This window comes from Symphalangus syndactylus, chromosome 4 (genome assembly GCF_028878055.3).
Source record: "Symphalangus syndactylus isolate Jambi chromosome 4, NHGRI_mSymSyn1-v2.1_pri, whole genome shotgun sequence".
Taxonomy (NCBI): Eukaryota; Metazoa; Chordata; class Mammalia; order Primates; family Hylobatidae; genus Symphalangus; species Symphalangus syndactylus.
In genome coordinates, this window is record NC_072426.2 from 52006807 (window position 1) to 52029006 (window position 22200).

The following is a 22200-nucleotide window of genomic DNA, read 5'->3' on the forward strand; positions in this document are numbered from 1 at the left end:
AGGTCGGTGAGAGAGGCCTTAGCAACCGCCTGTGAGCTGCGAAGACTCGGGTTGGGCGGGGCTGCGGGAGGTGACGCGGGAGGTCCCGGCTGAGAGCGTCGGCTGCCGGCTGGGGACATGGTGAGTGTGAAGCTGTAACCTTCTGCTGGGGCCGGGGCTGAAGTTTTTTCGCCAGAGCAAGGAAGGCTGCCCCTGGCAGCAACTGCACTCCTTCCTTACTCCTGTTGAGGTTCATTTTATGGTAGGAAATAGGTACTTTAATATAGTTTATCATCAATTCTGGTTCTGCTAACTATTCCAGTTATATAATTTATCTTTCACCCGTATGTGTGTGTATTACAGGCATCTAACTACCATACAAGTTCAGACCAATGGAAGAAAAGAGCAGCAAAAATTGAACTGAATGAATCCCAAAAGCAAGAAATTAAAGACGCCTTTAATTTATTTGATATTGATGGGTCTGGAACCACTGATGTAAAAGAAGGTTCTGAAATTATTTCTAATTCTAAATCATTTTAAAAACCATATTATTTGTGGCAATCTTTAAGGCTTTCTTTAAAAGTAGTCTTCTGAAAGCTTGATATAAAGTCTCTTCAGTGCATATGCCTGCCCTGCATTAACAAAACGATATCTTGTTAAGCATTTTAATTGTGCTTTATAAATGAGTAGGCAAAAGCCCAGGGTGTAACAGTGATGTACATGATGGCACAGCAGGACTGAAACACAGGCCTGCTGACCTAATTTTCTATGTTTATGCTCAGTCCATAATAGAAAAGAGAGAAGCTCTTAATAGGGAGTTAAAAAGCTTGGAAAGAAATCATGGCATATTATAATTCCTTTTCTTCCTATTTCAGATTGCAATGTGGGCCTTAAGATTTGAACCAAAGAAAGAAGAAATTTAAAAAATGGTAGCTGAAGTTGATAAAGAAGGAATTGGCACCATTAGTTTTGAAGATTTTTTTTGCCATTATGAGTATAAAATGATATAGTTGTGATTTTATTTTTCAAAGAAATACTAGCAATAACCTGCTACATTTTAGGGCTGGAGCAATCAGAAGTTTTATAGAGAAGTAATTAGAACGAGGTTTTTAAGGATGGGAGCTAGGAAGAGCAAGATTACATATGTTTTCAGGGTAGTAATGAGAAGACTATGATATGGAGAAGACGTTTTTGTCAGGAAATAATGAGGCTATATTGCAGGATAGAGAGACTGGGGCCAGAATTTGGAAGCCTTTAATTCAGCCAACATATATTGAATGCCTATTTTTGCCAGGCACTATTCTAAGGAGCATTGAAAGAGACAACCTTCCTGTTTGAAGCTTACGTTTTTGGTAATGGATCTGAATTACGAGGTTTAATAACAGATGCATTTTGGACCACCCTGTGCCTCCTCCACCTCAGCAAGCTCTACATTTAAGCACCTTGAGGGCAGATGTGAGTACATAATTGTTAAAAGACCAATAAATAAAATCAGAACTCAGCTACTTGGCACATTGCTGCTTTAGACCCCAAAGATCTAATAAGTCCAGCTTGATAAGATAAATAAATGAAAGACTAGATAGTTGCTTCTTTTTTAAAACAGTAAAAAAGATGAAAAAGAAGAAATATTGAAGGCTTTCAAATTGTTTGATGATGATGATACTGGAAGTATAACACTAACCAGTATCAAGAGGTTTGCTAAGAAACTAGGGGAAAATTTAACATAATGAACTTCAGGTAGATTTTGCTTATTTTTATAATTATAATTTATATGTAATTATAACTTATGTGATAATTTAGGATTATAATTCTAACTTTAGTTGTATTTATGCATTTAAAATAAAATTTGGTTTTGATCTCATTTTAAATGTATTTCATATATTTACATTTTATCATTTTAAATGTATTTCATATATATTTTAAATGTATTTCATATACATTTTAAATGTATTCCATATATTTACATTTTGTTTTACAGGAAATGCTTGATGAAGCTGATCATGATGGAGATGGAGAAATAAATGAAGAAGATTTTTTGAGAGTGATGAAAAATATTACTCTTTATTAATAGCATTGTTTTGGTCCTTGTGGAAAATTAACAAATTTGTATTTGTTATACAGTTTTATAATTTAATATCTGAATGTATTCATTTTCAGTTTTTAGTTTATATGTACACATTGGCTTCTTGATGTCTAATCCATGTAAGAAGTTACACATTTCTACCAATATGATGTTAAATCTACAACATCAAGAAACAAAACATAATGACTTCTTTGAACCATTAATCCAAGAACAGTATTCTAGCTGCTATTTTGAGAACCCTAGGTCACAAAGACTTAGAATTTTTAAGTTTGATGAAGTTGGCTTCACATCCAAATGAATTTGGCAAACAAACCTTGTATTTTCCTTTTGTGCAACCCAAAAAAACCTGATGAACATTTGCTTTTTAGTCAGTTACTCAAATACATAAAGTATTAAATAGAACTGTCTGAAAACATTATTTGCTAATTTTCTTCTTTTAGTTATAAAGAAAATTCAAAATAGCACTTACATCACCCATATTTCCCTGTAAGTTTGACTCTATAGTGAGCACTTAATACCTCTGTGCTAGGACAGGTGGTGTAGAGTTTTATTTTTTTTTTAATTTTATTTATATATGTTTTGAGACAAAGTCTCCCTCTGTCACCCAGGCTGGAGTGCAGTAGTGCAATCTCAGCTCAATGCAACCTCCGTCTCCTGGGCTCAAGAGATTCTTCTGCCTCAGCCTCCGGAGTAGCTGGGACTACAGGCACCCGCCACCATGCCTGGCTAATTTCTTGCATTTTTAGTAGAGACGGGGTTTCACTGTGTTAGCCATGATGGTCTCGATCTCCTGACCTCGTGATCTGCCTACCTCGGCCTCCCAAACTGCTGGGATTACAGGGGTGAGACAGCGCACCTGGCTGAGATTTTATGTGTTGTCTCAGTAAACATATTACAAGTTGGAAGCTGATTGTATTAGCTCCATTTTACATACAAGAAAACTAAAGTTCAGAGAAGTTTTAAAAATTCCCCAATTGCCCATTGATAATAAATAAAACATGGATTCCAAATCTTAAGTTCTTATTCTTCATTATGCTGCTTCCCTATGGATAAAACTTTCAAGATAACTGTGGATTTTCTAACTCATTTTCAATTCTGTGACTCTTGTGATTTCTTCCTTGTGAAAGAGCCAAACTGTTGGGAAATGGAATCTCATACATACAGTCTTTTAACTCCTACTCAGTTGTTTGAGAGTGGGCCTTGGGCCTGGAACACTTCTTTTGAAGAGACTAGGAGTCCACAGAGCCTGTGCTGAACTTACCACCCCGTATGGTAATATCTTCCTCTGTTTCAGAGTCAATATGTAGTCCTTTGCCCTGCTTAAGCGTGTGCATCATATGGCATCTGACCAACCCCACTGCTCTGTCTCCTGTGCGGGAGGGGATGGGGGCCCTTCAGCACAAGAGGAGTGTGCAGGCCACCTGCCCTGTGTCAGCTGCCAAGAGGGACCCTCTGGTCATGGGAGACTGAAGTCCGCTAGGGAAGCTGATCTTGCTCTGTCTCTTCTGTATGTGAGTAATGTGTGTTCCACCCAGTGTTTGACTGCATTGTTTTCCTTGGCGACTTTGAAACAAGATGCAGTGGACAGAAGTGCTCAGACTTCTGCTCCCGACAAATAGGCAACAGATGCCACTTGCTCCACACAAACACTTTCTGATAACCAAGTTGTCTTTGGAGCAAGAAAGGTTCATAGAAAATGTAACTGTAGTGACACTACCTGGTTCATTTTTAGCACAACTCAAATGAAAACTGAAGGTTTTAATTTTGTCTTGTCAACACAAGAGGCTTTGATTGAAACTAGAATTGTATGTGCTCATGAGCATTCTCAAGTGTTTTCACAGTGTCTTTGATTTCTAATTATGTAACATTTCTTCTAGACCAGGGAGAAACTTGCCTATTAAATGTGCTTCATATGTGAAAATGTTAGCGTTCAGAGAGGGACAGCATTAGGAGATATACCTAATGCTAAATGACGAGTTAACGGGTGCAGCAAAACAACATGGCACATGGATACATATGTAACAAACCTGCACATTGTGCACATGTACCCTAAAACCTAAAGTATAATAATAAAAAAAAAAATAAAAAAAAGAAAACCATATGACAACAAAAAAACAAAAAAAAGAAAATGTTAGCCTTCAAATGGTTAAAAGTATACATGAACAAGTTCAAAAAGTTCTGAATAAAAGTCTCCTTCCTATCCAAGCCCCAGTTCTTCCTAAAGACAAGGATTTTTGCCACTTTTTCATGAATCATTACAGAGAATGCATATTCATGTGCACATGTATACAGAATAGTTTTTAAATGATAGCATATTATACACATTGTGTATATATTTGAGAAATAATTACATAACTTGAGAAATAGTTACATAACAATACAAATAAAATAGCTGTATAATATTCCATTCTAATGGAATGGAATGGCCATATAATTCATTATATCAATTATTATATTTGACAGTCTTCTAATGGTAGACATTTTAGTTTCCAACATTTTGCTTAAATTAATATCCTTATACATATGTTTAATGTGGGAATACCTGTAGAATTAATTGTTACAAATGAAGTGATTGGGTTAAAATCAATATGCATTTTAATTTAAATGTTTTTATTTTTAATAGATATTGCCTTCTAAAAAGATTTTTGCCAAATTACATTTCCAAAAATACTATATGGAAATGCCCAAAGTATTATCAAACTTTTTTGATTTCTGTCAGTCTGGCAAGTTGCAAATCATACATTTTTCATGCTCATTTCTCTTATGAGAGGCATTGAGTGTTTTTTCACATGTTTAGACTCTTATTTGTCTATTCCTTTTTGTGTATCGTCTAACAATGTCCTTTGCCTATTTTTCCATTGGATTTTAAAATTTATTGGTTTGTGGCTGGGCACAGTGGCTCACACCTGTAATCGCAGCACTTTGGGAGGCTGAGGCAGGCAGATCAGAGTTCAAGACCAGCCTGGCCAACATGGTGAAACCCCATCTCTACTAAAAATACAAAAAATAGCTGGGCGTGGTGGCAGGCGCCTGTAATTCTAGCTACTCGGGAGGCTGAAGCAGGAGAATCTTTGAACCCCGGAGGCGGAGGTGACAGTGAGCAGAGATCACACCATTGCACTCCAGCCTGGGCAACAGAGAGAGACTCTTATCTCAAAAAAAAAAAAAAAAATTGGCCAGGGGCGGTGGCTCACGCCTGTAATCCCAGCACTTTGGGAGCTGAGGCAGGCAGGTTACGTGGTCAGGAGATCGAGACCATCCTGGCTAACACGGTGAAACCCTGTCTCTACTAAAAATAAAAAAAATTAGCCAGACATGGTTGTGGGCGCCTGTAGTCCCAGCTACTCAGGAGGCTGAGGCAGGAGAATGGTGTGAACCCAGGAGGTGGAGCTTGCAGTGAGCCGAGATCGCGCCACTGCACTCCAGCCTGGGCGACAGAGCGAGACTCCATCTCAAAAAAAAAAATAAATAAATAAAAAAATTACTGGTTTGTAAGAGCATTTTATATACAAAAGAGATTAATCTTTGTCTGTCATATATGTTGCATGCATTGTGCCATTTGTTATTTGCCTTTTGATTTGCATTGTGTTTCAGCCTTTACATTTTTTTCTTTAAAAATTTTTTTTTTTATTTCCATAGGTTTTGGGGGAACAGGTGGTATTTGGTTACGTGAGTAAGTTCTTTAGTGAGATTTTGGGGCACCCATCACCTGAGCAGTATCACTGAACCCAATTTGTAGTTTTTTGTTTCTCACCCCCTCCCACACTTTTCCCAGAGTCCCCAAAGTCCATTGTATCATTCTTATTCCTTTGCATCCTCATAGCTTAGCTCTCACTTATGAGTGAGAACATGTGATGTTTGGTTTTCTATTCCTGAGTTGCTTCACTTAGAATAATAGTCTCCAGTTCCATCCAGGTTGCTGCAAATGCCATTAACTCATTCCTTTTTATGGCTAAGTAGTATTCCATATTATATATATATGTCAATTTCCTTATCTACTTGTTGATTGATGGGCATTTGGGCTGGTTCCATGTTTTTGCAATGGCGAATTGTGCTGCTATAAACATGGATGTGCAAGTATCTTTTGCTATAAACATGGATGTGCAAGTATCTTTTGCTATAAACATGGATGTGCAAGTATCTTTTTTGTATGATGACTTCTTTTCCTCTGGGAAAAGTAGTGGGATTGCTGGATCAAATGGTATTTCTACTTTTAGTTCTTTAAGGAATCTCCACAGTTTTTTCCATAGTGGCTGTATTAGTTTACCTTCCCACCAGCAGTGTAGAAGTGGTCCCTCTTCACCGCATCCACACCAACATCTATTAGTTTTTGGTTTTTTGATTATGGTCATTGTTGCAGGAGTAAAGTGGTATCGCATTGTGGTTTTTTATTTGCATTTCCCTGATCATTAGCGATGTTGAGCATTTTTTCATATGTTTGTTGGCCATTTGTATATCTTCTTTTGAGAATTGTCTATTCATGTCCTTAGCCCACTTTTTGATGGTATCTTTTTTTTCTTGCTAATTTGTTTGAATTCCTTGTAGGTTCTGGATATTGGTCCTTTGTTGGATGCATAAATTGTGAAGATTTTCTCCCACTCTGTCGGTTGTCTGTTTACTCTGCTGACTGTTCCTTTTGCTGTGCAGAAGCTCTTTAGTTTAATTAAGTCCCACCTATTTACCTTTTGTTTTTGTTGCATTTGCTTTTGGGTTCTTGGTCATGAAGTCTTTGCCTAAGCCATTGTCTAGAAGGGTATTTCTGATGTCGTCTTTTAGAATTTTTATTTTTATTTTTATTTATTTATTTATTTTTTTTGAGACGGAGTCTCGCTCTGTCGCCCAGGCTGGAGTGCAGTGGCGCAATCTTGGCTCACTGCAAGCTCTGCCTCCCGGGTTCACGCCATTCTCCCTCCTCAGCCTCTCCGAGTAGCTGGGACTACAGGCGCCCGCCACCACGCCCGGCTAATCTTTTGTAGAGACGGGGTTTCACCGTGGTCTTGATCTCCTGACCTCGTGATCCGCCTGCCTCGGCCTCCCAAAGTGCTGGGATTACAAGCGTGAGCCACCACGCCCGGCCTAGAATTTTTATACTTGCAGGTTTTAGATTTGTGTCCTTGGCCTATCTTTATTTTATTTTATTTATTTATTTTTTTTGAGACAGAGTCTTGCTCTGTCACCCAGGCTGGAGTGCAGTGGCATGATCCCGGCTTACTGCAACCTCTGCCTCCCAGGTTTAAGCAATCCTCCTACCTCAGCCTCCTGAGTAGCTGGGACTACAGGAGCGTGCCACCACACCCAGCTAATTTTTTGTATTTTTAGTAGAGATGGGGTTTCACCATGTTGGCCAGGATTGTCTCAATCTCTTGACCTCATGATCCTCTCACCTCGGCCTCCCAAAGTGCTGAGATTACAGGAATGAGCCAGATGGCCTTGAGTTGATTTTTATATAAGGTGAGAGATGAGGATCTAGTTTCATTCTCTTACATGTGGCTTGCCAATCCAGCATCATTTGTTGATTAGGGTGTCCTTTCCCCACTTTATGTTTTTGTTTGCTTTGTCAAAGATCAGTGGGCTGTAAGTATTTGGGTTTATTTCTGGGTTCTCTATTATGTTCCATTGGTCTGTGTGCCTATTTTTATACCAGTACCATGCTGTTGTGGTGACTATGGGCTTATAGTATAGTTTGAAATCCAGTAATGTGATGCCTCCAGATTTGTTCTTTTTTGCTTAGTCTTGCTTTGGCTATGCGGGCTCTTTTTTGGTTCCATATGAATCTTAGGATTGTTTTTTCTAGTTGTGTGAAGAATGATGGTGGTATTTTGATGGCAATTACATTGAATATGTAGATTGCTTTTGGCAGTATGATCATTTTCACAATATTGATTCTACCCACGCCTCTACATTTTAAGTTTACTTCATGAGATGATTTCTACAGATGTTTGTGCTATGTAACAGTAAAATGGCAATGCTTTGTCTTTTAACAGTATTTAGTCTCGTAATGGCCATATGACACTTACCAGACTGTGGCCTAATTCTAAGAGTAAAAAAAGAAAGGAGACTTTTTTTTAAAAAAAAATCATGGCATTGAATTTTCCATTTGATACATAATCATCTTCACTTTTTAGTTGAGATGATCTGGATTTAAGCCCATACTGGAGTAAGGGAAAGTTTTGTAAGTTTTAGATCTATTTATTTAAATGGATCCCTCTGTGTTTTAGGGATAACTTCTTGTATACCCAATTAAAATGCCTCAAATCCTAAGAATGGCCCTGGGAATATTACTAGAACACAAAAATCAACGACCAGGACAGAACTCTTGAGCTATTCTGGAACATATTCAGGCCTTTGTGATTGCCTTGCAGAAACTGACCCTTTTATGGTAGATAAGTTGAAATTTGACAGAGTGCTTACATCTCAAAATGCTTCCCTACTCAAAATACTGTTGAAATTTATAAATTTTATTTTTTAAAAAAGGGAAAATTATAACTATTTTATGGTTTCACAGTCAGGTAAAGGCAGATAAGGTAAGAGTCTGAGACTGTATCTTATATGTCAGATAAGAAGAGTTGGAGAATTTTAGCCAAAGATCACAGAATTTACTTGCTTTAATTCCAAAACAAATTCAAGCATGTCTAGTTCTCTATGTTTCTCCTCCTCTTTTCAGAGCAAGATCAAATTCATCAATATATGGACAATTTAAGAGGCTTTTACTTCAACAATTCCTGAGGAACCAAATTCTGCCAACAACAATGTGAACGAACTTTGAAACTGATCTTTTTCCAGTTGACCTTTGAGATAGTACAACTCTAGTTGACACTTTGATTACAACAAGTGAGAGACCCTGAAGCAGAGGAACAAGTGAAGCCACCCCTGGATTTCTGATTTACAGAAACTGTGCAATAACAATTATTTTAAGCTACTGAGTTATGGGACAGTTATGCAGCAATAGATTACTGATATAGTCCTCCATCTTGAGACTTGTGTGTTAACTTCTCCCCTATTGAATGGCTAGATATACAAGGAACCAACTAAGAGTTCTATCAAATATTAAATAAATATGAGATTAAATAGACTTATTACATGATGGCATATTTAAAATAGCAATATCATTTATTAGGGTGATGCTCTTTTATAACTATTTGCTTGTCACACATGCATCTGAAACTCAGTGAGTTTGCTGCCTCTTTCTGTAGCTTAGATATCATGGGGACTTTAGTTCACCGATGAGAGGACTATTAAGAACTTTTTTAAAAGTCCCATTTTGCAGTTCCTGCCACCCTGAACCTGCCACTCAAATAGTTTCTTCCTCTAAGCTGTTGTTTAGTATAGATGTCCTGGAGTCTGATTTATATTTTAGTTGCAATAAGCAGATTGTTGGCAATGAAATTAACCACGTGCCAGGTTTCAGGTAGTATCAGAAGTGGGGAAAATTTATGGTTTGTGCTGACGGAACTTTTGCAACTGCAAAAGACAGACTGATAACGAACACATCAAAGCGGCCACAACACCCAATTTCAGTTCTTGCTTTCGTTCCAGAATGGATGAAAATTCATATTGGATGGATTACAGTCAAGTCTGAGAATAAGCAGAAAACTGGGGATATAAGGAAATGGAGCGAAAGCTAAATGATTCTTTAATTATTTAAGAAATTGAATCTGAAAATAAACACTTTTCCACAAAGAAAACTCTAGCCCCAAATAATTTCATTGGTGTCTATTACTATTTAAGGAAAAGCATTTTTAATTCTTTCAGAGAATAGAAAAAGAGATAACGCTTCCAAACTTGGTTTGTGAGGTAGGCAACAACTTGTTACCAGAACCTACAAGGATAGTTCGTTATTTCTACAAGGATAGAACCTACAAGGATAGTTCAAACCTAATTTGGTTTGTTCCAGGAAAACCAAATTGTTTAGCATTTGAAATTTGATTAATGGAATATATCATATTTTCCAAATTAAAAATTCATGTAATAATTTTAATAGGAGAGAAAACCCACACTTGATAAAATTTGACCTCCATTTATGATTAAAACTCAGGGCAAACAAAAAACAAGAGAGAATTTCTGTGAACAGCATAAGGGTGTCTTGAAAACCTATAAACATCAATTAAACTGTAAAACATGGAAAACTTTCTAAGATGAGGAATAAGAACAGAATGTCCTTTATTCAACATTGTACTGAAGTTCTAGCCAGTACAATAAGGTAAGAAAAGGAAAAATATACACAAAAACTGGAAAAGAAGATATAAAATTTTATTTGCAGGTGACATGATGATACATACAATAGAAAATCCAAAAGAATTTATATAGATTGCTGAAGGTAAGGTTGTGATGCAAATACAAACATAGACACAATTGTATTTTTATGTATCAGGTACAAATAATAAAGAGACCATAACATTGTTAAAAATATAAAAATTTTAGAACTAAATCTAATGAAGATACACAGGTCTTCTACATAAAAAATCTATTAAAAAGTATTGAGAGAAACTAAAGAAGACATAAATAAATGGAGAGCTATTATTATGTTCATGGGTTGGAAGTCTCAATGTTATAAAGACATTAGTTGTCTGCTTATTGATCTACAGATATTGTGCAATCAAAATCCTAGCTTGTGTTTTTGTGTAGAACTTGACAAGTTGATTCTAAATTTTACATGGAAATCCAAGGGGACAATGCACAACCAAAGGACAGGTAAGAGGACTAGCTTGCCTGAATAACAAGACTAAATATAGATCCACAGTTAGCAAAATAGTGTGGTATGGACTAGTGGACCAGTGGAATAGGATAGACTAGTGGACCAGTGGAATAGAATAGAAAGTCCTGAAACACACTCATACTTATATGACTTGATTTAAGACAAACATGGCTCTCTAGAGAAGAGGGACATTTTCATAATAATGGTTCCAAGTCAATAGTATATCCATAAAGTATAAAAGAAAATTTGACCCCCAGTCTCACACCATACATAAAAATCAATTCTAGAGGATTGTGGATTTAGATATGAAAGGTTAAAAATATAAAGCTTCCAGGAGAAAATGTAGGAAAATACAATCATTTTTATAATGATTTGTAACTGAATTGCATTGTTGTCAGAGAATTTGATCTAAAAACAATTCTTCGAAATTTGTTGAAACTGTTTTTAAACCATGTCCACAAGTTATTTGACATTCCTCTCATCAACAGGTAGAGTCTTAATTTCCCTCCCCTTGAATATGGATGTCTTCAGTGACTTGCATTTAACCAATAAAATGTGGTAAAGGTAACACTATATGAATTCTGAGGATAGGTTAGAAAAGGAGATATAGCTTCTGCCTGGCTCTCTAGCCTGGCACCCAACCTTGGAACCTAGCCACCATCCCAAGTCAGGGAGCTATATAGAAAGACCACATTTTGGTGTTCTGGACGTAGTGCCATGGAGGTTCCAGCGAAGAGCTAGCATCAACTACCAAACAGACAAGTTAGCAAGCCTTTGAGCCATCCTAGCTAATGCTGAGTCGGACATAATAGACAATCTGCCCCCACTAAACCCTGCCTAAATTGTAGATTCATGAACAAAATAAATGCTGTGATTGTTTTAGACCAGTAAGTTTTGTGGTGGCTATTTAAACAATAGACTATTACATGCATCTTAGAGTTATTACGGTTTACCTTTAATTACTACTTTTAACAATTCCCTAAAAATGGAATAATTTTACAACAGATTAGCTCTGTTTATCTCCCTCATCTACTGTGCTATTGTCATGTATTTTACTTCTAAATATATTCAAATCCCTACAAGGTATAATTATTATTTTTTGTCTTTTATAAACTGGTGCTCTTCATTCTTTTATGCTGGCTTGTGGTTCCATCTGGGATAATTTTCATCAGCCTAAATAACTCTTTGGTATTGTGGTGAAGATCTGCTGGTGATAAATTCTCTCAGCTTTTGTCTGAAAAGGTCTTACTTTTTGCCTCCTTTTTTGAGTAATAGTTTTGCTGTGTATAGACTTCTAAGTGGCAAGGTAAGAAGTTCTTGTTTCTTTTAGCATTTTAATTCCATTTCATTATATTCCAATTTCCATTATGTCTGTTGAAAAGTAAGCTAATATTAGGTTGGTGCAAAAGTAATGGCAAAAATTACTTTTGCACCAACTTAATAACTTTATTGTTGCTTCTTTGAAAATAACATGTGGCTTTTTTTTTTATTCTGAGTGATTTTAAGACTTGTCTATTTGTCTTATTAGCAACTTAACTATGATGTAACCAGGTGTGGTTTTCTTCATAATTTTATTCTACATGAGATTCACAGAGTGTCTTGATTCTGTGCTTTCATGTCTTTTAGCAACTTTGGAACATTTTTAGAGCCAGTATTTCTTCAAATGTTGTTTCCAAATCATCATATCCTCTCTATTTCTAACATTCCAATTATAAGTGTTAGACTTGTATCACTGTTTTTCATGTATCTCTCATACTCTTTTCTGTATTTTCCATCCTTTTGCCTTTCTGTGCTTCAAGCTAAGTAAGTTTACTGACTTGCTTTCCAGTTTACTGGAAGTTCTCTGTTCTGCTGCATCTAATAGATTCCAGGTCTTTGTTGAAATTATCAATATTTTCCTCTGGTTTTTGTTTGTTTGTTTGTTTTCTTTTGAGACAGAGTCTCGCTCTGTTGCCCAGGCTGGAGTGCAGTGGTGTGATCTTGGCTCACTGAAACCTCCGCCACCTGGGTTCAAGCCATTCTTGTGCCTCAGCATCCTGAGCAGCTGGGATTATGGATGTGCACCAGCATGCCTGGCTAATTTTTGTATTTTTAGTAGAGATGGGGTTTTGCCATGTTGGCCAGGCTGTTCTCGAACTCCTGGCCTCAAGTGATCTGCCCGCCTCAGCCTCCCAAAGTGCTGGGATTTCAGGCATCCTCTGTTTTATTGAACACATTAATGATCTTTATTTTCAACTCCATGTCTGATTACTTCGATGTTTTCATTATCTTTAGGTCTATTATTATTGTACTTTTAAAAGTGTAGCTTTTAGTTATTTGGTCTTGTGTTTTAGCCAGATATGAGTGAAAAATTGTAGAGCCTATAAATACTGTTACTTTTCTCCAAAGAAGATTAAGTTTTCTTCCAGCAGGTGGATAAGATATAAGAGGATCATTTTGATTCTTTGGAGGAATGAGGAATGATTTTAGTCATTATTAAGGCTTTCCTCTTTCAGATTTGTCCTTACTCATAGGGTATAATACTTCTGCATCTCAATTGAAAGCCCAGGATATCTTTACTGACATACCCTTCCCCAAGACCCCTTCATCTTACCTGGGCTCAAACTCAAATTTCGATCTTTGCAGCATTGCACAGCTGTCTGATTAAACTTTTGCTCAGCTCTGTGTTCTCTCAGATCCTGTTTTCTGCTAGGTTTTTCCATAGTCTTGTGTCTGGAATTGGTTCCTTCCAGTGGGTTCGTGGTCTTGCTGACTTCAGGAGTGACGCCGCAGACCTTCTCAGTGAGTGTTACAGCTCTTAAAGGTGGTGCGTCCGGAGTTGTTTGTTCCTCCTGGTGGGTTCGTGGTCTCGCTGACTTCAGGAATGAAGCCACAGACCCTCACGGTGAGTGTTACAACTCAAAGGTAGTGTGGACCCAAAGACTGAGCAGCAGCAAGATTTATTGTGAAAAGCGAAAGAACAAAGCTACTACGCTGTTGAAGGGGACCCGAGTGGGTTGCTGCCGCTGGCTCAGGTGGCCAGCTTTTATTCCCTTATTTGGCCCCACCCACGTCCTGCTGATTGGTCCATTTTACAGAGTGCTGATTAGTCCATTTTACAAAGTGCTGATTGGTCCATTTTACAGAGTGCTGATTGGTGTATTTACAATCTTTTAGCTATACAAGGAGTGCTGATTGGTGTGTTTTTACAGAGTGCTGATTGGTGCATTTACAAACCTTTAGCTAGACACAGAGAGCTGATTGGTGCGTTTACAATTTTTTAGCTAGACAGAAAAGTTCTCCAAGTCCCCACCTGACCCAGAAGCCCAGCCAGCTTCACCTGTCAGTCTTGGGCATATGAAACTAAAGAGAGGCCAGGCGCAGTGGCTCACACCTGTAATCCCAGCACTTTGGGAGGCCGAGGTGGGTGGATCACAAGGTCAGGAGATTGAGACCATCCTGGCTAACACAGTGAAACCCTGTCTCTACGAAAAATATAAAAAATTAGCCGGGCATGGTGGCGGGCACCTGTAGTCCCAGCTACTTGGGAGGCTGAGGCAGGAGAATGGTGTGAACCTGGGAGGCGGAGCTTGCAGTGAGCCGAGATCGCGCCACTGCACTCCAGCCTGGGTGACAGAGCGAGACTCCCTCTCAAAACAAACAAACAAACAAGAAACCAAAGAGAGAGTCAGGAACCTAAAAGAGCAGTGGGGTGGGGTTTGGGTGACCTTTTTCATTTCATTTCATTTCATTTCATTTCATTTCATTTCATTTCATTTCATTTCATTTCACATCGAATCCCTGTTCTCTATAATTTTTTCCTCTGAAGTCTTAGCCCAGTTTGGCAGCCCCAGATTCCAATCTGTTTCTCTTCAATCCGTTAAAATTTCAGCTTGGATCTATTCCCCTATTTTATGAATTTGGAAATGCCGTCAGGGAAAAAGTCCTGTTGAGAGTAGAGTTCACTGCCTGTGCTTCTCCTCTCATGTATTGTAGCCTGTCCTTTCCAACCCTGCAGGAATTGGGTGATTTCCAGTTTCTTCACACAGTTGTTTTATATATTAGTTTTTATACTTGTTTGCAGCAGGAAGTTAGTTCATCATATCCTGAACTAGAAATGTTAATATTATTTTTAGGAAAATAAATCTGACTGATGACAATAGATGAATTGGGAGAGACTGCTGGCTACAAGGCTAGTTAGGAGGTGATTGCAATCATTTAAACAAGGAATGGGGGGGTTTGGCTAATGAACAGTTTGCCTTTGGTTTTGAAAAGAAAGGTTGGATTAAAATCTTTCATTCCTGGTGTCTTATTTTTATTTACTCTGATGAAGTAGTAATATCAAGTAACAGTTATTGAGTGCTTACTATGTTTTATGCACTGTTCTACCTCCTCTACGTGGATTTTCTTACTTAAGCCAAATGCCTATTGGATGCTATTATCATCATTCTGATTTTACGGATGAGAAAACTGAGATGCATAGGATTTAAACGACTAGCTCAACATCACATGGGCAGTAAATGGCTCTTCTGGACTTTGAAAGCAGGCCTGCTGGCTCCACACCCTATGCTTTTAACCACGATCCTCTACTACCTCTCATTATGCCCTGGAATAGGAGTTATCTTTTAAAAGGGAGAGGCTGATAGCTCACATTCTCGGGGAGAAAAGCAGAAAAATGGCTCGGTGTGGTGGCTCATGCCTGTAATCCCAGCACTTTGGGAGTCCAAGGTGGGAGGATTGCTTGAAGCCAGGAGTTCAAGACCAGTCTGAGCAACATAGTGAGACCCCCATCTCTGCAAAAATTAAGAAACTAGCTGGGCATGGTGGTGCACAGCTGTGGTCCCAGCTACTCAGGGGGCTGAGGTGGGAGGATTGCCTGAGCCCAGGTGGTCGAGGTTACAGTGAGCCATGATCACGCCACTGCACTCCAGCCTGGGCAACAAAGTGAGACTTTGTCTCCAAGAAAAAAAAAAGAAAAGCAGAAAAGTGAATTAAATGGTTATTTTTTGTGGTTGTTTGGGAAAGTGAGTGAAGTAATTCTTAAGGAAAAGTGATAAATCCAGAGAAGTGAAATTAAAGATAAACATAAGCTAAGCACTTAAAAAAAATGAAAGAATAGATGTAAATCTCTGTAAATTCAGTAGTAAAGAGTTGCGATGTGGCCAAGAGTAAGAAGTCAAGACAAACAGATACTTGGAAGATCAGAGACTGATTTTCTATAGTCATAAAGTTATTATTTGGTGTCTTATATGTGGATATTTCCCCTCATAGTTTTTTCTTGTTTTCTTGGTGATGGCTCAATTTAACTTAATTTCTTTTAAAGCAAGTTTAACTATTTGTTAAATGAATGAAAGAGGGAGTACCATTCTAACCTTGACAAGTTATAGTCTCATCCTCATTAAGAGCTCATTCACTTTGGCTTACCCACTGGAATAGGGGTTGGTCCCATACAATGGAGCATGGAGGCCACTCCACTAGAGGGCGTTGAGGTCTTGTCTGTTCGGTGAGTGAGGGTGTGGTTTGATTTATGCTTGTTTTGATAGTTTGACATAAATTAGTGAAGGGTTTAAAGAAAGATTAAAGATTTAATTTATCTAGCATAATTTAGGGGAAAATGTAAAGAAATTATATATTCTTCAACTTATTTTCTTGGTAACCACTTATGTTAATGAAAAGTCAAGAGTTTCACCTAAAACCAAATCTGACACTATTTGAAATGTAGCCATTGAATTATCAGGGAAATATATATATATATATAATTTGAAGATATCTTTTAAAACTATTTTTTTCTAATCCAATTTTGAAGATGTCTGTTGTTTTCCTCAGATGATATGAAATAGTAACTTGATGGTTTTGTATAAAAGTGACTTAAAAAGAGACTCACTAAACTCTAGTAAATGGTTACTTCTGAGGGAAGAGAATGTGATTCTGGGGAAGGTGAAAATGTTTGCTTTTTATTCACTATACTTCTGTGTGATTTGAATTTTTATGAATGTAAATTTCATAATTTAAATATAAAAGAAGTACAAAATTCAATTGTATTTAAAAATGAGGTTAGGAAGCTAATTATAAAAATGGATTTGAACAATAAATCCAAGGGATTTGAACTATAATCTGCATAAATATGAAAAAATACAGAATCTGTGACATCAATGAGCATTCTATAATATAACATTGAAAAGGAAGTGAGGGAGGGTGTTGTTACACTGTATACTTCAGCATCTCTTGGGGTTTCTAATGTATAGCCACATACAGCCTCTGAGAAAGTCTTCAAAAGTGAAACTTACGGAATTTGGTCTAACCCCAATTATACCAGTTTATTTGACATTGAACACTTTTTTTCTTCACACTTAACAAAAGAGTTAATAACAGTTGTATAAAAGTCAGTTTGGGAAAAACTGACATAAACAAAAGAACAAACTGTATATAAAAAATTTGACCCAAGTCAAAGTAAATTATGCCCTGGGATAAGATTCTTTATATTAATTTTAAGCTGATGGAAAAAATAGGTGCACTGTATTATATTTTTTCTTTCTGTGTTTTTATTGGAAATGTGTAGGTTTCTTTTACTTCTCTTGGAAGTATATCATGGAGAAATAAAAAATGAAACAATATAAAATGATGTGAAAATCTATAAATGCAAGTAGTGATTCCAGGATATCACTTACAAAGCACCCTTGAACTGCTGTGCCCCGAGGAGTGTTTCGTGGTGGAAGATAAGAAATCACACACGTTCATGTTTTCACTGCTAGCTCAAATGAAAAGGCACTCTTCCTGCCAAAGACCAGAGTTAAAACACCCCTTCAACCTACCCGGTAGGGGAATATCAAACAGGCACCTGGTCAGAGAACCACAAAGCATGCTGAAAGTAAAGAACATCCTTAGAAATACTACTTGTCAAAGCAGGATTTTAAGTGAATTTTGGACAATCAGATAAGCAGGAGGCTGAGCTTTTTTTTTTTTCAAATAGAGATAAGGACCCTGATGGTGAAAGTGATGGATGAGAGTAGTTTAGGACATACTAGAGAATTCATAAAGCCTGGATAATGAAAAAAGACAGCAATCTAATTTGAGCAAGTGTAAAGACCATTTTCTTATCTATGCTGGCTAAGCATGTAGTTTGTGTGTGTGTGTGTGTGTGTGTGTAAATATTATCTAGTATCATGCCTCCAACTGTGTAGTATGAAATTATGCACACATAAGTTGTGTATTTAGCCATTATTCCTCAGAATAATTTGTCATTCTCCTTCAAGTCTTTATTTATTTTTCATGAACTATAGGTTAAAGAATCTCATTGGGTATCTGGTGGTGGGTGGCCCTAACTAATTAAAATAGCCAAAATTCTGTTTCCTCAACTATGTAAAACATGATAGACATGTATTGTCATGATAAGCATGCATTAAATAATGCTTATTTTTGTTTATACAAGTATGTTTCCAAAAAAGTTATAAACTATTGTTTTATGTTTTAAATTTTACATGATAGCATGTATAAGCATTCTTTTACAGCTTCATTTATTTCTTGACACTATATTTTTGAGATTTATTTATATGAATACCTGTTATTGGAGTTCATTCATTTCAGCTGTTGTATGGAATTCTGTTATATAAATGGTTTCTTTACAGGAAGTTAGCTTGTTTATACATACATATGTGTGTGTGTGTGTGTATATATATATATTTATATATATTGATATATATTTATATATATATTTATATATATTTATGTATATTTATATATATAAATATATATATATTTTTTTTGGTAGAGACGGGGTTTCACCATGTTGGCCAGGCTAGTCTTGAACTCCTGACCTCAAGTGATCCGCCTGCCTCGGCCTCCCAAAGTGCTGGTATTATAGGCATAAGCCACAGCACCTGGCCAGTTTCTGTAATTTTATTATTAGGAACAATGGTATGATGAATATGTATTTTGTATTTTGTCTTCTTGGACATACATAAAGCTTTTCTAGGATAGCCACTGTCTTGGCCTGCTCAGGCTGCAAAATACCATGCAAATACAAATACAAAATACCGTAGACTGAGTAGATTAAACAAGCAAAACTTATTTTCTCACAGTTCTGGAGGACAGAAGTCTGAGATCAAGGTACCGAGAATAACAGGGTTCTGGTGAGGCCCCTTTTGCCACCTTGTAGGTGGCCACCCGCTGTGTCTTCATGTGGCAGAAAGAGAGAGATAATGAGATCTCTTTCTTTTTCTCTTCTTAGAAAGACATAGTGCTATTGAATTTGGGCCTCATCCTTATTACTACATTTAACCTTAGATATCTTCTAAAGACCCTGTGTAACATATATTGAAGGTTAAGGCTTTAACATGTGAATTTGAGAGGACACAATTCAGTCCATAGCAGCTACTTGGAAGTGAAATTGCTGGGTTGTGTGGAAAGTGCATCTTCAACTTTTCTAGGTATTTCCAAATTATTCCCCAAAGTAGTTGTAAAATTTACATACCCACCAGCAATTGTATACAATTGTATACATAAGATATTTTTACCTGGAAGAACTTAAAAATCCCAAATGAAAAAGGGTGTAATCTTTTTAAATTGCAATTTCTCCTTCCCATTGCACTATTATCTGGCAGGTCTTCCAAGCAGTTGTCTAAATATTGGCTTCTGCCAATCAAATCTCATCTTTTACAGCCATGACACCACAAGGAGTGATCTGTTCGCTAATCCCAGTATGAAAAACACTGATCTTACTCAATCCAATAGACTCTCACTAGAGGTTAATGACATAGGATAGAGTTGAGTTGGGGCATAATCCCAAAAGATACAATCCCTATTGCCTTAATTCCAAATGTTGAAATCTTGAAAGATCAAAATACCAAATATATAATTTTGAAGAAAAACTTATTTATTTAGAGATAGAGTCTTGCTTGTTGCCCAGGCTGGAGTGCAATGGCTATTCATAGGCACGATCATAGCATATTGCAGCCTTGAACTCCTGGGCTCAAGTAATCCTCCTGCTTCAGCATCCCAAGTAGCTGGGTGGGACTACAGGCATGTGCCACCAAACCCAGGTAGAAAAAATAATTAAAAAAATTTAAAAATACATTTATTTACATTTTAAAGGGAATTTATTTGAGAAACATATAAAAACATGACAGAACACATCATAGGCCACTTTACACCATAAAATAGGCAATAATAACACACACATTTTTGCAAGCATAAGCAGTCAAGTATTCTAATGATAGCCACATATATATAACAGTTATGAGCAGACAAACCATATTCATTAATAAATAAGTCAAAAAGTGAAATGTATAAGCACATATCGCTATGGTTGGTAACTGCGTGCACCCAGCTTTATAAATGCAGTCATCTGAAATACTATGATGGACAACCTGCATGTTTCAATGAGACCCATCAAAAACCACAGTGAGTCACCACCACATGTGCAGTTGCCCAAGTAGCTGACATCTTGAGATATTTTATCTTTCACAAATTCAGATGTACAGAAAGGACATCTCTTCTTTATTAAGGAAGTTTTGATATTTTCATACACACACACAATGCTTAGACACAAAGCCAACGTTCCGATAACACACTTTCATAGAGTCAAATTTGCAAAAAATGCATAAAACAAATTAGAACTCTACAGAAGTCTTTACACAACTTATACCTCCAGTATTGGAAATGAAGCAAAGATGAAATACGTAGCATAGGATATTGGCACTATATGTGAAAGGGCAGAAGTCTTATATGATTGAATAATTTGGCAGGGGAGATTTCTGTATTTTTCATTTGCGTTTTCACTTCTTCTATGATTTTTGAAACACCCACTGCACTTGTACTTGAAGAGTGACTGTGGTCTACAAATTTTGTAAGTATGTGCAGTCCATTTGAAAGTCTGGTTATTGCTCAGCCATTGCAATTAAGTGATTTTCTGCTTTCAAAATGCCAATATTAATTAGCTTTTAAAGTTTTATCTTTCACTGTTAAGAGGCCTCATACACTTAGATCATCATAGCCTTTTGTGAGGGAACAATTTCACAGATCTCTCCCGTTATGTTGCAAGTAATACAGTAAGGAAGAGTGACATTTGGCTTCCTTAATACCAAATCTATTTTAGTCAAGGTTCTCCAGAGAGACAGAACCAGTAGGATATGTGTATAGATAGAGGAAGGAGCTTTATCAGTAGGATGGGCTCACACAATTATGGAGGCTGAGAAGTTCCACAACAGGCCATCTGCAAGCTGGAGACTTGGCTCAGTCCAAGTCTGAAGTTCACAGAACCAGGAAAGCTGAGGTTGTAACCCAGTTCATGGCTGGAAGCCTAGGAGACTGCTGGTGAAAGTCCTGAGTCCAAAGACTGGTGAACCTGGAGTTCTGGTGTCCAAGGCAGCAGAAGGTCTACCCCAGCTCTCAGAGAAAGACCAATTTGCCTTATGTGTTTTCTCTCTCTCCTGGCCTCCAGCTGATTGGATGGTGTCCTTCAACATTGACAGCAGATCCCCCACACCTAGTTAATCCACTCAGACTCACACAATAATCTCCTCTGAAAAAACCCTTACAGACACATCCAAAATAATGCTTTACCAGGTTTGTAGGCAGTACACAAGTCCACCCCTTGTCACCCATATGCATCTCCTTAAACCACATTTGATTTCCAAATAAAGAGAGCAAGGTAATAGTTTTGACTAACCTGATACAACTAACATGATGCAACTATCCAGCATGCAATCAAAACACACTAATCCTGTCCCAGAATTCAGCATTCAGGATTTTAATCTTTCGTAGTTGTAATTTTGGGGATTTTGGATGTTAGGGATTTTGATTTTTTGGGATTTCAACATTCAGAATTAGGATATTTGGGACTGCATCTTTCAAGATTATAATTGGCACTGGATAGAACTACTCAGTGGATTCAAACTGGCAGCTGGAATTCTTTCCCAGAAAAGCCAGGTCCCATTTGCTGGGACCAAATGACACAAATAAAGTTTCAAGTTTATTGCGGTGGAGCCCATCAAGCTCCAAATTGTCTGTGATTCCAGTTGTGGAAAACTTGTGTGTTCTTTGACATCCACAGTGACTTCCTTTTTTTTTTTTTTTTCCAATCAGGATGTTTAGTTTTCCTTAAAAATGGTTTAAACGGCATCAGATGCCCTCTCTTTCACTCACTCTGCCACCCTCTCTCCTCTAGGTTAGCATTTTGTGTTCTCATTTCTACAGCACTTTCTCATTTCTACAGCACCTTGTTTTCCTTCTGCTAATGTGATTCCTCCTCATGCCTACACAGAGAAGCTTTATTTGCCCCCGAGGTGCTTGTATGTGAATTGAGAAGAATCTGTTTAGAGAAAGAGATGGTTTCGTATGTTTCAATCATGTAGACAGTCTATGAATCAAAAGGGATTTTTCAGACTGAGTTAAACAATCTATTTTTCTTCCTGTATGTGTCACCATTTTTCTGGAAACTCTTACTTATCAGGTACAACTTTCCTTC

General features: G+C 37.2%; 1 long non-coding RNA gene across 2 annotated transcripts; it reads left to right on the forward strand.

Annotated features, from left to right (window-relative positions):
* Nucleotides 1–44: 44 nt before the first annotated feature.
* Nucleotides 45–9752, forward strand: LOC129480654 (uncharacterized). 2 transcript variants are annotated; one of them, XR_010120483.1, is made up of 5 exons: nucleotides 101–241; nucleotides 343–484; nucleotides 855–1434; nucleotides 1958–3573; nucleotides 8727–9752. It is a non-coding gene; the product is annotated as an uncharacterized lncRNA (long non-coding RNA). The 2 variants fall into 2 exon arrangements; XR_008657093.2 differs by lacking the exon at nucleotides 8727–9752 and having other exon boundaries at nucleotides 45–241; nucleotides 1274–1434; nucleotides 1958–4191.
* Nucleotides 9753–22200: the final 12448 nt, after the last annotated feature.